The sequence below is a fragment of the Megascapheus bottae genome, chromosome 9 (genome assembly GCF_031878675.1).
Source record: "Megascapheus bottae isolate mThoBot1 chromosome 9, mThoBot2.hap1, whole genome shotgun sequence".
Taxonomy (NCBI): domain Eukaryota; kingdom Metazoa; phylum Chordata; class Mammalia; order Rodentia; family Geomyidae; genus Megascapheus; species Megascapheus bottae.
In genome coordinates, this window is record NC_143517.1 from 40,798,760 (window position 1) to 40,809,549 (window position 10,790).

Consider the following 10,790-nt stretch of genomic DNA (forward strand, 5'->3'; position numbering starts at 1 on the left):
GCCCAGGACTGGCCAAAAAAAAAAAAAAAACCTAAACAGAACTTTCTGATGATCCAGCCATACCACTCTTCAGCATCTATCTACTCAGATCATTTCAAGGCAGGATACAGTGACTTCTGCAATTATACTCACCGCTTCAGTAGTCATAATTACAAGTTACGAAAACAGCCGAGATGCTCTAGAATACACGAGTCCCTCCACCCCAAAAATGCCTATATACAGCTATTAGAAAGAATACTGTTATGGGCCGGGAGTTTGGCCTAGTGGTTATAGTGCTTGCCTAGCATGCACGAAGACCCGGGTTCGATTCCTTGGTACCACATATATAGAAAAAGCCAGAAGTGGTGCTGAGGCTCAAGTGGTAGAGTTCTAGCCTTGAGAAAGTCCAAGGACAGTACTCAGGCCCTGAGCTCAAGCCCAGGACTGGCACAAAAAAAACCAACAACAACAAAAAAAGAATACTGTTATGTCATTAGCAGGGAAATGGTTGGGCCAATCAGGTTAAATGAGGTAAGCCAAGCTCAGAAAGACAGAGCATGTTTTCTCTTGGATGAGGAGGCTAGATCTAAAATACACCAGTGCATGATAAATGATACAGGACTTTAGACGTTTACACCCAAACAGTCACACTCAAGGAGGATAGCCTTAGGAGAGGAACCAAAAAGTGTAACTTCTCTGAACATTTACAGTACTATTTATTGAAATGAATTCCAGGAAATGGAAACAGGTTTTTGTTGATGGTGGTGGTGTAGTGGTAGGGTTTGTTTTTACTTTTTTTTTGGAGGGGGGCAAAGAGAGGGCACAGAAAATGACCTGAGTGACTTGTGGGCAGAGATGGGCAGGGAAAGCTGGAGGAAAGAGAAGGAAGTCGAGCCATTATCCAAAGCAATAAATTACAATAACAGTAAAGTTTTATTCCAAAAGATATATGTGTGTGTGAGAAACTGCAGAATCTACTAGGTCTCTATACCAGAGTGAGGGGTTTAGTCTCAGAGAAGACGCAGCGAAGATAAAGAGAATGGAAATAGAGGGAAGAGGAGAAAGGAAAAGCATATCCAGCCTGGAATAGCTTCCCTCAGCATGGCCTGTCAGTAACAAAAGGGCAAGACAGTGCCTCAGACTGGAGAGTCTGCTCCTGAGATGCTTCAATTATTGAGTAAAGATATAGTAAGGCTGTCTGAGCTGACAGCTGGAATGCAGCTCACAGCAACTTAAATGGATTCTGCCCACAATCAGATGAGTCTACTCCGATTCCCAAAGACGCTGGAGGTCCTTGTGAGTAAGGAGACAGGTGAGGTGGGGTTTCCAATGTCCAGAGCTCCTTTGTCATGTCTAGAGATAGAAGAGAGACTTATCCCATAGTGTTCCTTATTTGTGAAGGTATATTTAAACAACAACAACAACAACAACAGACATTATACAGCTTCCTTTGTCAGGGCCTACCGGCAGCAAATTGGGTTCCTGAAATAGGGAGCAGGGACTGGAAAAAATAGGAGACAAGCACATGGGGTCCGGGAGGTCTGCAGCCCAGGTAAAGGCCCTAAGTTCAGTCCCCAGGACTGGCAAAAAAAAAAAAAATACTGCAGGGTTAAAAAGTTCAAGGTGGAGGGGCCAGGAGTTTAGCCTAGTGGTAGAGTACTCGCCCAGCAAGCACGCAGACTCAGGTTCGATTCCTTGTTACCACATACATACAAAAAAAAAAAAGGCAGAAATGGTGCTGTGGCTCAAATGGTAGAGCTCTAGCCTTGAGAAAGTCCAAGAGTCCAAGGACAGTGCCCAGGCCCTGAGTTCAAGGTCCAGGACTGGCAAAAAAAAAAAAAGTTCAAGTGGAAGAGGCAGGACGTGCCATGTTTCCTAACATGCTGAAGGGAGTACACAGGAAAGAGACATGGTGAGATCTGTGATTGTTTCCCAAGGTGATCATCCAAGAAAAGAAGGAATCAGGAATGCAAGACCAGAATCCCTATATTCTAGCAGGGTTAGAGGTCTGGGGTCCTACAAAAAATATCGGGGGCCAGGAGTTTGGCCTAGTGGTAGAGTGCTTGCCTTGCATGCATGAAGACCCAGGTTCGATTCCTCAGTACCACATACATAGAAAAAGGCTGGAAGTGGTGCTGAGGTCCAAGTGGTAGAGCTCTAGCCTTGAGGAAAGCCCAAGGACAGTGCTCAGGCCCTGAGCTCAAGCCCAGGACTGGCAAAAAAAAAAAAAAGTAATATCGAAATTAGGTGTTGATGGGTCACGTCTATCATCCTGAGCTATAATCCTGAGTTTAAGCCCTAGTGCCGTTTTATGAAATAGAAAGAAGAAAGGGAGAACAGAAAGAAGGGAGGATGGATGGAGAGGAGGGAGGGTTGAATAAAAGAGAAAGGAAGGAAAGGAGGGAGGAAAGAAGAAAGGAAAAAAGGAAGGAAGGAAGGAAGGGAAAAAGAAAAAGATAACCACCGGGCAAGTTTCTTAGTCTCTTTATTGATGAGTGATGGTAATGGATGTAAGAAAGCGAGTCCACGTGTTGTCCCAGCGGACTGCAGCCCCTTGTGTCAGCCCAGGTGGGAGCCTTGCCTGGAACCTGCACACTTGGGTAAATTATGAACAATAAAAACTTGTTGGGACCAGGAGTTTGGTCTAGTGGTAGAGTGCTTACCTAGCATGCACCAAGACCGAGTTCGATTCCTCAGTACCACATACATAGAAAAATAGCCGGAAATGGTGCTGAGGCTCAAGTGGTAGAGCTCCAGCCTTGAGAAAGTCCAAGGCCAGTGCTCAGGCCCTGAGCTCAAGTCCAGGACTGGCAAAAAAACCAAAAAACGAAAAACAAAACTTGTTCAAGTCATGTTCCTGAAGGCATAGAAGAGCAAGGTCAAGGGGCTGCATCGGCCCGGGACTTCTTGCTTCATCACAATATGGAAGAAGGCCACGCAAGCAATTAACATTAATTCATTCCTAAGGGCAAAGACCTCCTGACCCAATTCTCCTATTAGGCTCTGCTTCCCAATACAGTGGCACTGGGGGTTATGTGTTCAACACGTGAACTTTGGGGAATACATTCAAGCCCAAGTGTAGGACAATAGAACTGGCTCTTCAAGCTGCTGTGGTCATGAGGAACGGTTCCAAGAAGAGGGCAAGAAACAGTGCCCGGCTTACAGGGGACCCTACATATGAAGGGTCTGGTCATACTAAGATTAGGCGAATTGTACGGGTTAGATAAAGCCACTGTCCCTTAAAAATGCAAGAGAATACAGATTTTCATTTTATTCATGATAGAGTCTCTGTGTTTTCCTCTTAGGATTAGACAGGCTCTATGATAACTTTGACCAATAGAACATGGTTTAAAAAAAAAAAAAGCTGGCCTGGAGTTTGGCCTAGTGGTAGAGTGCTTGCCTAGCATGCACGAAGACCCGGGTTCGATTTCTTGGTACCACATACTTAGAAAAAGCCAGACGTGGTGCTGAGGCTCAAGTGGTAGAGTTCTAGCCTTGAGAAAGTCCAAGGACAGTGCTCAGGCCCTGAGCTCAAGCCCAGGACTGGCAAAAAAAAAAAAAGCTTTCCCAGCATCCTGAACCTGTGAACCCACTTCCAGAAAGCCCAGGGTAGGGTTCAGCTGGCTAGAGCCCACCATGGTAAGAAGACATGCTCTGGTGCCTGGTCACTACCGTGCATTGTCCCTGTCACATGAGGCAGGGGAGGGAAGCCATCACTAAGAGTACCCACCCAGGGACCTCAGCCAATGTCACAGAAACAGAATCATCCACCTGAATGAGCCCTATTCAAATTTCTGATCCACTAAATCCTGACCTGGGATGATAAATGCAGCAAAGTAAATAAACCTTCCTATTAACCTGGCAAGATGGAAAGTATTATTAACTGCATTTTACAGATGAGGTAACTAAGGTAAAGACCAATTACTGGGGTTATTTCTCGTAGCCACTCAGCTGATAAGAAGTGGAGCCAGGCAGGATGCATTCCCACAGCTAGCCCTGGGGCACAAGACTCTGAAAAAGCAGAGTTTCAACATCCACGCTGGAGAGGCCTCAGAGTTTCTTGCATATCCAATTCCTTTACCCATGAGCCAGGGTATTGCAGGGCATGGAATGAGGAACAGATTTCTGACAGAGGGAGGCATGGCCAGAGCATGTACCTGCTAGGCTCTGCCTACATCCTTCCTTCATGGTCAGGGCTGCAGGTTTCAGGCAACACTCTCCTACCTGAGCTGGTACAGGGGCTGCGCTGTCTGCTAGGACATGTGGAATCTCTTTCTTCCGTCCACTACCCTCAGTCAAACCCACTGAAGCGCCTGGACTGAAGCACCTCTGTTTACCTTGAGAGGTGGCCAGGGGTTGGTAACCCTGGAGTATATAGGTGGGGCTGTCTTCCCACAAGCTAGGCTTCAGTTTCATTACTTAGTGTTATTCTGAAGTAATATTATTCTCGATTACAGTACAGTATGGGAAAACCGAGGCACTGAAAGGAAAACATCAAGTAACTGACTGGCTTTGGATTACCACCCAAATCTCCTGACTCCACATTGTTGAGCTAGGGCACCAAGCAGAGGACTCCCACCCACAAGAACCCTTACTAGTGCCAGTTGTGTGGTCCCAGAATAATCAAGGATCTGGTTGGCTTTGCCTCTTGGTTCCAACTGGCATATCTCAACTTCCCATATTAAAACAAGGTTAAAATGATTGCACTTGTCATTCTGGAGTCACTCTGGAGTGGGAAGAGTGGGGGTGTGAGCAGGCAGTGGGCAGTGACTGAGCTGGCAAAGGCAGCATGAATCACTCAAAAAATGAGCAGAGTCAGAGCTGGGCAAGGTGGCTCACACCTCTAATCCTATCTATTCAGGATGCTGAGATCTAAGGATCATGGTAAAGCCAGCCCCAGCACTAAAAAGTCCATGAGACTCATCTCCAATCACCAGGAAACCGGTCTGTGGTTCAAGGGATAGGGCAGTAGTAGCCTTGAGCTGAAGAGCTCAGGGACAACACCCAGGCCCAGTGTTCAAGTCCCACAACCGACAGGAAAAAAAAAAAGAATGAGCAGAGTCAGGACTTGATCATAACACCCAGAGGCAGGCTGATCTGAGGTGTGTCCCCAAGTATGGGAGGCTGGAGAGGAGAGCTCTCCATTCCTTCTCTGGCCCCTGGGAATTCGCTTTTTAAAGAAAAGTAATTTACTTTCTTGTTATTACAGAGGTGATGTATAGCGGGATTAATTTCCTTTTGCACAGCATCTTCCCGTCCATCTTCACTCAAGTTGTATGGTTCGCTTTCATCAATGTCCAGTGAGCTCGCTCTACTGCTGCACCTTTCTACCCTTTGTCTCCGGGTTCTGTGCCCTCCCCTGTACACTCTCAAAGATGTATACATGAGTACACCAAAAGGAAAACAGAATCACCATCAACTATAAACTGTCTTGGCATTCATTTCAGTATGTATATTATTTTACATCAATATGAAGAGGCACTTAGGCATGTGTCTTTGTGTTTCTCTCCTGGGAACTCACTGTAAGCCTGGAATGAACATGTCTCAAACAAATAGGTAAACAGCAGGAACAAAAGTCATCCTATTTGAGGATGTTTCTCCATGTGGGAGGCTCAAGGAACATTCTGCATCTGATCATAAATGATACTTTCTAAAGCTACGTTGGAAGGCTGAGTGCAGAATAATAGGATGAGTCTTGATTTTTGACAAGCCTGGTAGCCTTTTGGGCTTGCAGAGCGGCTAAAGTGTTATCCAACTGAAGTGGAAGGCAGACATGATTTCAAATTTCCAGTAGCCAAATTAAAAAAAAAATAGGGGTAATTATTTTTAATAATCCAGTATAGTATAGTCAGTATATTCCAGAACTCAATAATTATTCTTTGGCAGGATTGTGTCATGTGTGTGGGAGGGGGTTCCTGGGACTTGAACTCAGGACTTTGCAATCTTTTCCTTTTTTTTTTTCATTTGTAGGGCTTGAACTCTGGGCCTGGGTGCTATCCCTGAGCTCTTCAGCTCAAGGTTACTACCCTACCCCTGAGCCAGAGAGCCACTTTTGGTTTTCTGGTGATTAATTGGAGATGAGTCTCATGGACTTTTTAGTGCCAGGGCTGGCTTTGAATCATGCATGATCCTCAGATCTCAGCCTCCTGAATAGCAAGGATTATGTGTGAGAGCCACTGTGCCCAGCAAGAGCTTTGTATTCTTGCCAGGCCTTTCCTACTCAAGCCTGGTACAGTATCACTTGAGCCACATCTCCACTTAAAGCTCTTTGCTGGCTACTTGGAGATAAGAGTCAGATTTGTCTGCCTGGCCTGGTTTTGAACTGCAGCCCTCAGATCTCAGGCCCCTGAATAGCTAGGCTTATAAGTATGAGCCATTGTGCCATGATACTGAATGGGTATGCTATCCGATTTCTATGCCTTATATCTGTGGGTTGAATGACTTTTTTTCCCCTGACAGTACCAGAGCTTCGCATATTAAAAAAAAGGGGGGGGGGAATAAAAATGTTCTTTGGGTGGATCTGAATGTGGGCAACAGAGGCAGTCTCTGGGGCCAATCCTTGACTTAGAGGACATGGGCTTTCTAGGGATCAGGTCAGCACCAAAAGCACAAAGCTTTGTATCCGTAAAACTACTGGAGTCTGCAACCCTTGGAAAGCCAAAATAGGCAGAGCTCTGTAGTTCCTCAGTTACCAAGATTCCTCGTGCATCCCACCTCATTACACTTCTCCAAGTGACTCCTATTCAACCTGGCATCAGTTACCACTGATGCTGAAAGACATAGGCTCAAGAGGGAGCAACAGCGCTTCCCTACTCAGCTACGTTTTCTCCCGAACCAGTAACACGTGGCGTGATGGGTCAGCAAAATGTTACTCTTTCATCAATATGCTCTCTGGGAATCATGGGAGATGTTACCGAAGAATTGTAAGTGAAACCCCCAAACTTATGTGTATCTATACTGGAAACCAATACCATATGTTAGGTAAATATTCCAGGTACACTCCAATAATTTAGGATGGAAATGATTTCACAAGTGGAGATGAAATTAAGGAGTAGATGGAGATGAAGGGAAAAATCCGTCACGGAAGTGGATGGTAGCAACTGGCTGTGAGCTCTAGCATTCCTAATTAACATTACCAAGTGCCGCTCCACGCTGAACGTCAAGCTCAGAGCCCCAGCTCCCAGCTTTCAACTGTGAAATCATTTGAAGCTCAATTAAGCTTGTGGAAAGTGCAACTCATAATATAGTGTATTTTCCCACTCTGGAAGTATTCTAAAGCCTTCTACCACATGAGATATGCTGGTAGTGTGAACTGAAAATAAAGGACAATTTTAGGATGCAATGAATTGAGTTGTCTAACCAAAGACTGAAGATCAGGAAAAGTAAACAATGGAATCGAGCACTGTTTAATCGATGTGTTGGATCGCTTACAACAAGAAATCATTCTGCTCAACTATGAGTAGCCTAGCTACTCAGGAGGCTGAGATCTGAGGATCATGGTTTGAAACTAGCCCACACAGAAAAGTCCAGGAGATTCTTATATTAGCCAACAAAAAACCCCCCTAGAATTAGAGGCATGGTTCAAGTGGTAGAGTGCCTGTCGAACAAAAAAGCTCAGGGACAGTGCCCAAAACCTGATCTCAAGTTCCAGGACTGGCACAAAAAAAACGACATAAGCGAGGATAAATTTCCAACTGTGAGGAGACATGCACTGAAATATGCACCCGTACTCAGAAAGACTGCTGCAAACAGTTCTTTTCAAAACTTGCCAATGCAGAGTCCACGGAGTTCCCGGCTTGCCATCACAAACTAAGAAAAGCAGTTTCAGTAACTTTGTCAATACCAGCTTCCATTACACGCCTCACCAAAGAGCAGCAGTCCAGCTATCACATTAGGAGTTAAATGTATGACCAAGGATAGCAGACAACTTTGTATGGCCCTAGAATATTATATCCAAATGGCCATTTGGCAGAAAAGGTCCTCAGCCCTGGTTTAGTATATGAAGTCCTCAAACCTCATCAGAAAACAACAAAACAACAAAGAACCTTATTATGTCCTATTGAAGATCCTTAAAGACTCTCCTTTTCAGAGATAGTTGCTTTCCTCTCTGGAGGCTCAGCATTTCACAATCCTTCCTGTTAGTAAATCACCAGTTCTTGACTGTCTGCTCTTGCAGAGTGAACCGAAAATAAAGGACCATTTTAGGATGCAGTGAATAGAGTAACATTTTTACAGCCTCTGTAGACTGTTCTATTTACTGTCATTTAATCAAACTTGGTGACGTTCTTTGCTGTTATTTTTACCATTTAAGTGAGTCTTTGACTAATGTTTTAGTCTCCGTACTTTTCATGACTTTTCCTTTGATGTTTGATGCCCGACTGAATTGTCATGATTCTTGTACCATCTCTGTTCTTTATGCACTTGTGTGATACCCTAGTTCAGTCCCAAGTTGAAAATATCACTGACAATTTACATGTCCTAATGCCTTTGGCTGTCCCTTGCTGCTTTGTGGGTATCATCTAAATTTTGCACTTGCATTTCATCTCTTGATGACAGTATAAGTATTGGTTCATGTTTGAGTTTTCCAAGGAACATACAATGTTTAGCCAACTGAGATTTTTTTCACAAACCAGTTATTTGTGTCTAGATATTTTCACTACTGGAGATGTCACACATTACCCATGCTCAACAACCATTTGGATTATTTCACATTTTTTTCTTCTGATTCAGTGTAGCTATGATAGTTTTACGATATCCTAATGCATACATCCAAGATTCTTAGAATTGCTGGGTTGTTCAGCGTCACCAGATAACGCCAACTTGTATTATTTTGAAACCCAATTTATTCTTTTGTGACAGTCTCCATCTTCCTTCCTCAGCATTCTGAATGATGGATTAACAGGCATGTGCTACCATGCCTTATGATTTTTTTTGAACCTCAAACTTTTTTTTTTGCCAGCCCTCGGGTTTGTACTCAGGGCCTGAGCCCTGTCGTTGGGCTTTCTCAAGGCTAAAGCTCTACCACTTGAGCCATAGAACCACTTCCGGTTTTTTCAATGTATGTGGTACCAAGGAATCAAACCCGGGTCTTAGTGCATGCTAAGCAAGCACTCTACCAGTAGGCCAAATTCCCAGCCCTGTGTTTGAGATAGACACATGCTCCCCTTTTTTCAAGTTTGATACAAGGTCCAGTCATACAGGCCAGCTTAGCCAAATTGCTGTGCAGCCCAGGGCCGCTTCAGTCTCCGCTTGTTGCTTGACCTGGTTTCATGGTGCTGCTCTTTTGTCAGGTTTTGTCTTTAGGGTTGTCACTTCAGATGCCTCAATTTCTGTGATTAGATTTGTATTTTCAAGATTAAAAATACAAAAACAGCAATTTAAAATTTTTCTCAAGTCCTAGTCAACCCTCCACCCTCTCATCTCCAACAAATTCTAAATAGTATTTGCTTCCAAACACTGGCTTTAATTAGGACCAGGCCTATTTTGACAACTGCCAGCCTTAATCTTTATGTGATCCCACCCAAATTTTAAAATTTGCCCCAGTAATTTCTATCTGGTTCTCATTTATTTTGCAAATATTAACTGAACAAATCTCTGCTAATCCTTGAGGGACTAACTCAAGCCAACACCCAATCAGGCTAGCAATTATTAATACCAACTAAGCATTGATTAGGACTGGGACTTAAGTCCTGGATTTGGGAAGCTGATACAAAACCTTCTATGTATTTCAATATGGGCTTTAGTGTTATCAAATCAGCTATGATCTCAAGTATTTGGGTCTTACCTGCGGCTAAATGTTTGTATTCATTTCTGCAGGTCTTACCTAGGACTAAATGTTTGTATTCATTTCTGCAACAGAGCAGTGGTAGACATCCTGTTGTAAAACTGTAGTTGGGGTAAAGGTTTGTCCATACTGTTGACCTACTAGGGGCACATGTGTCTCGACAGTGTGCTCATGCAGTGATGACAGCAACACTTCTGTTCACACTCATTGCTTTCCCTCCAGTAGTATTTAATGTTGCAGCTACAACTGGTTCCAAAACTCTTGAGCCTGCATTCTGTAATGGAAGACTTTTTAAACATCCAGTCATAGAAGTCAATGGTAGGTATGATCTTAAGATGGCAGCTTCCTTGTTGGCCTTGGCTAGGTTTGACTACGGTGGGTCTGGTGACCAAAACTTTGTGAGGAAGATTGGGCCCCAAAAACTAAGTGGTATATTGTCCCCCCACCTCCTCCCCACCCTATAATCTTTACAGCATGCTGGTAAGTCACCAGGGCCTTCCCCTAGTCACCAGGCTGCTGTGCTTACCCAAGTACAAATAGGCAACTGAACGTACACTTCACACACAAAACCAACATCACCGCCTTCTCCGACTTACAGGTACCATGTTATGCTCATAAAAGACATGAAGCCTTAATTTGGGACAACTAGGTAAAGGAATTACAAATAAATTTATTATTCAAATTCCAAGGGGAAGAAATTTCATCGAAATCTTCATGTACTGGGGCACTACTGGCAGAAAATATTCAATAGTTAGTACTAGTGAAGTATCACCATTTATTTCAGAACCAAACTAGTAATGCCTAATAGGCCAAATGTGACAGATTTCAGATTTATAATTTACTTAAATGAGATACTAACTCAATAAAAATTTCATATTCTTGGGCCTGGGGATCGGGAGAAATGGAAGAGCTGTGAATAAAGATGCATTATGTTGTCCCAAATGCTTGAGGTTTCTTTTTCTCCTAGAAATAAAGACCTCCCCACCCCCACTCCAAGGCCTCCACTGCACTTTTACTTTAATGTAGT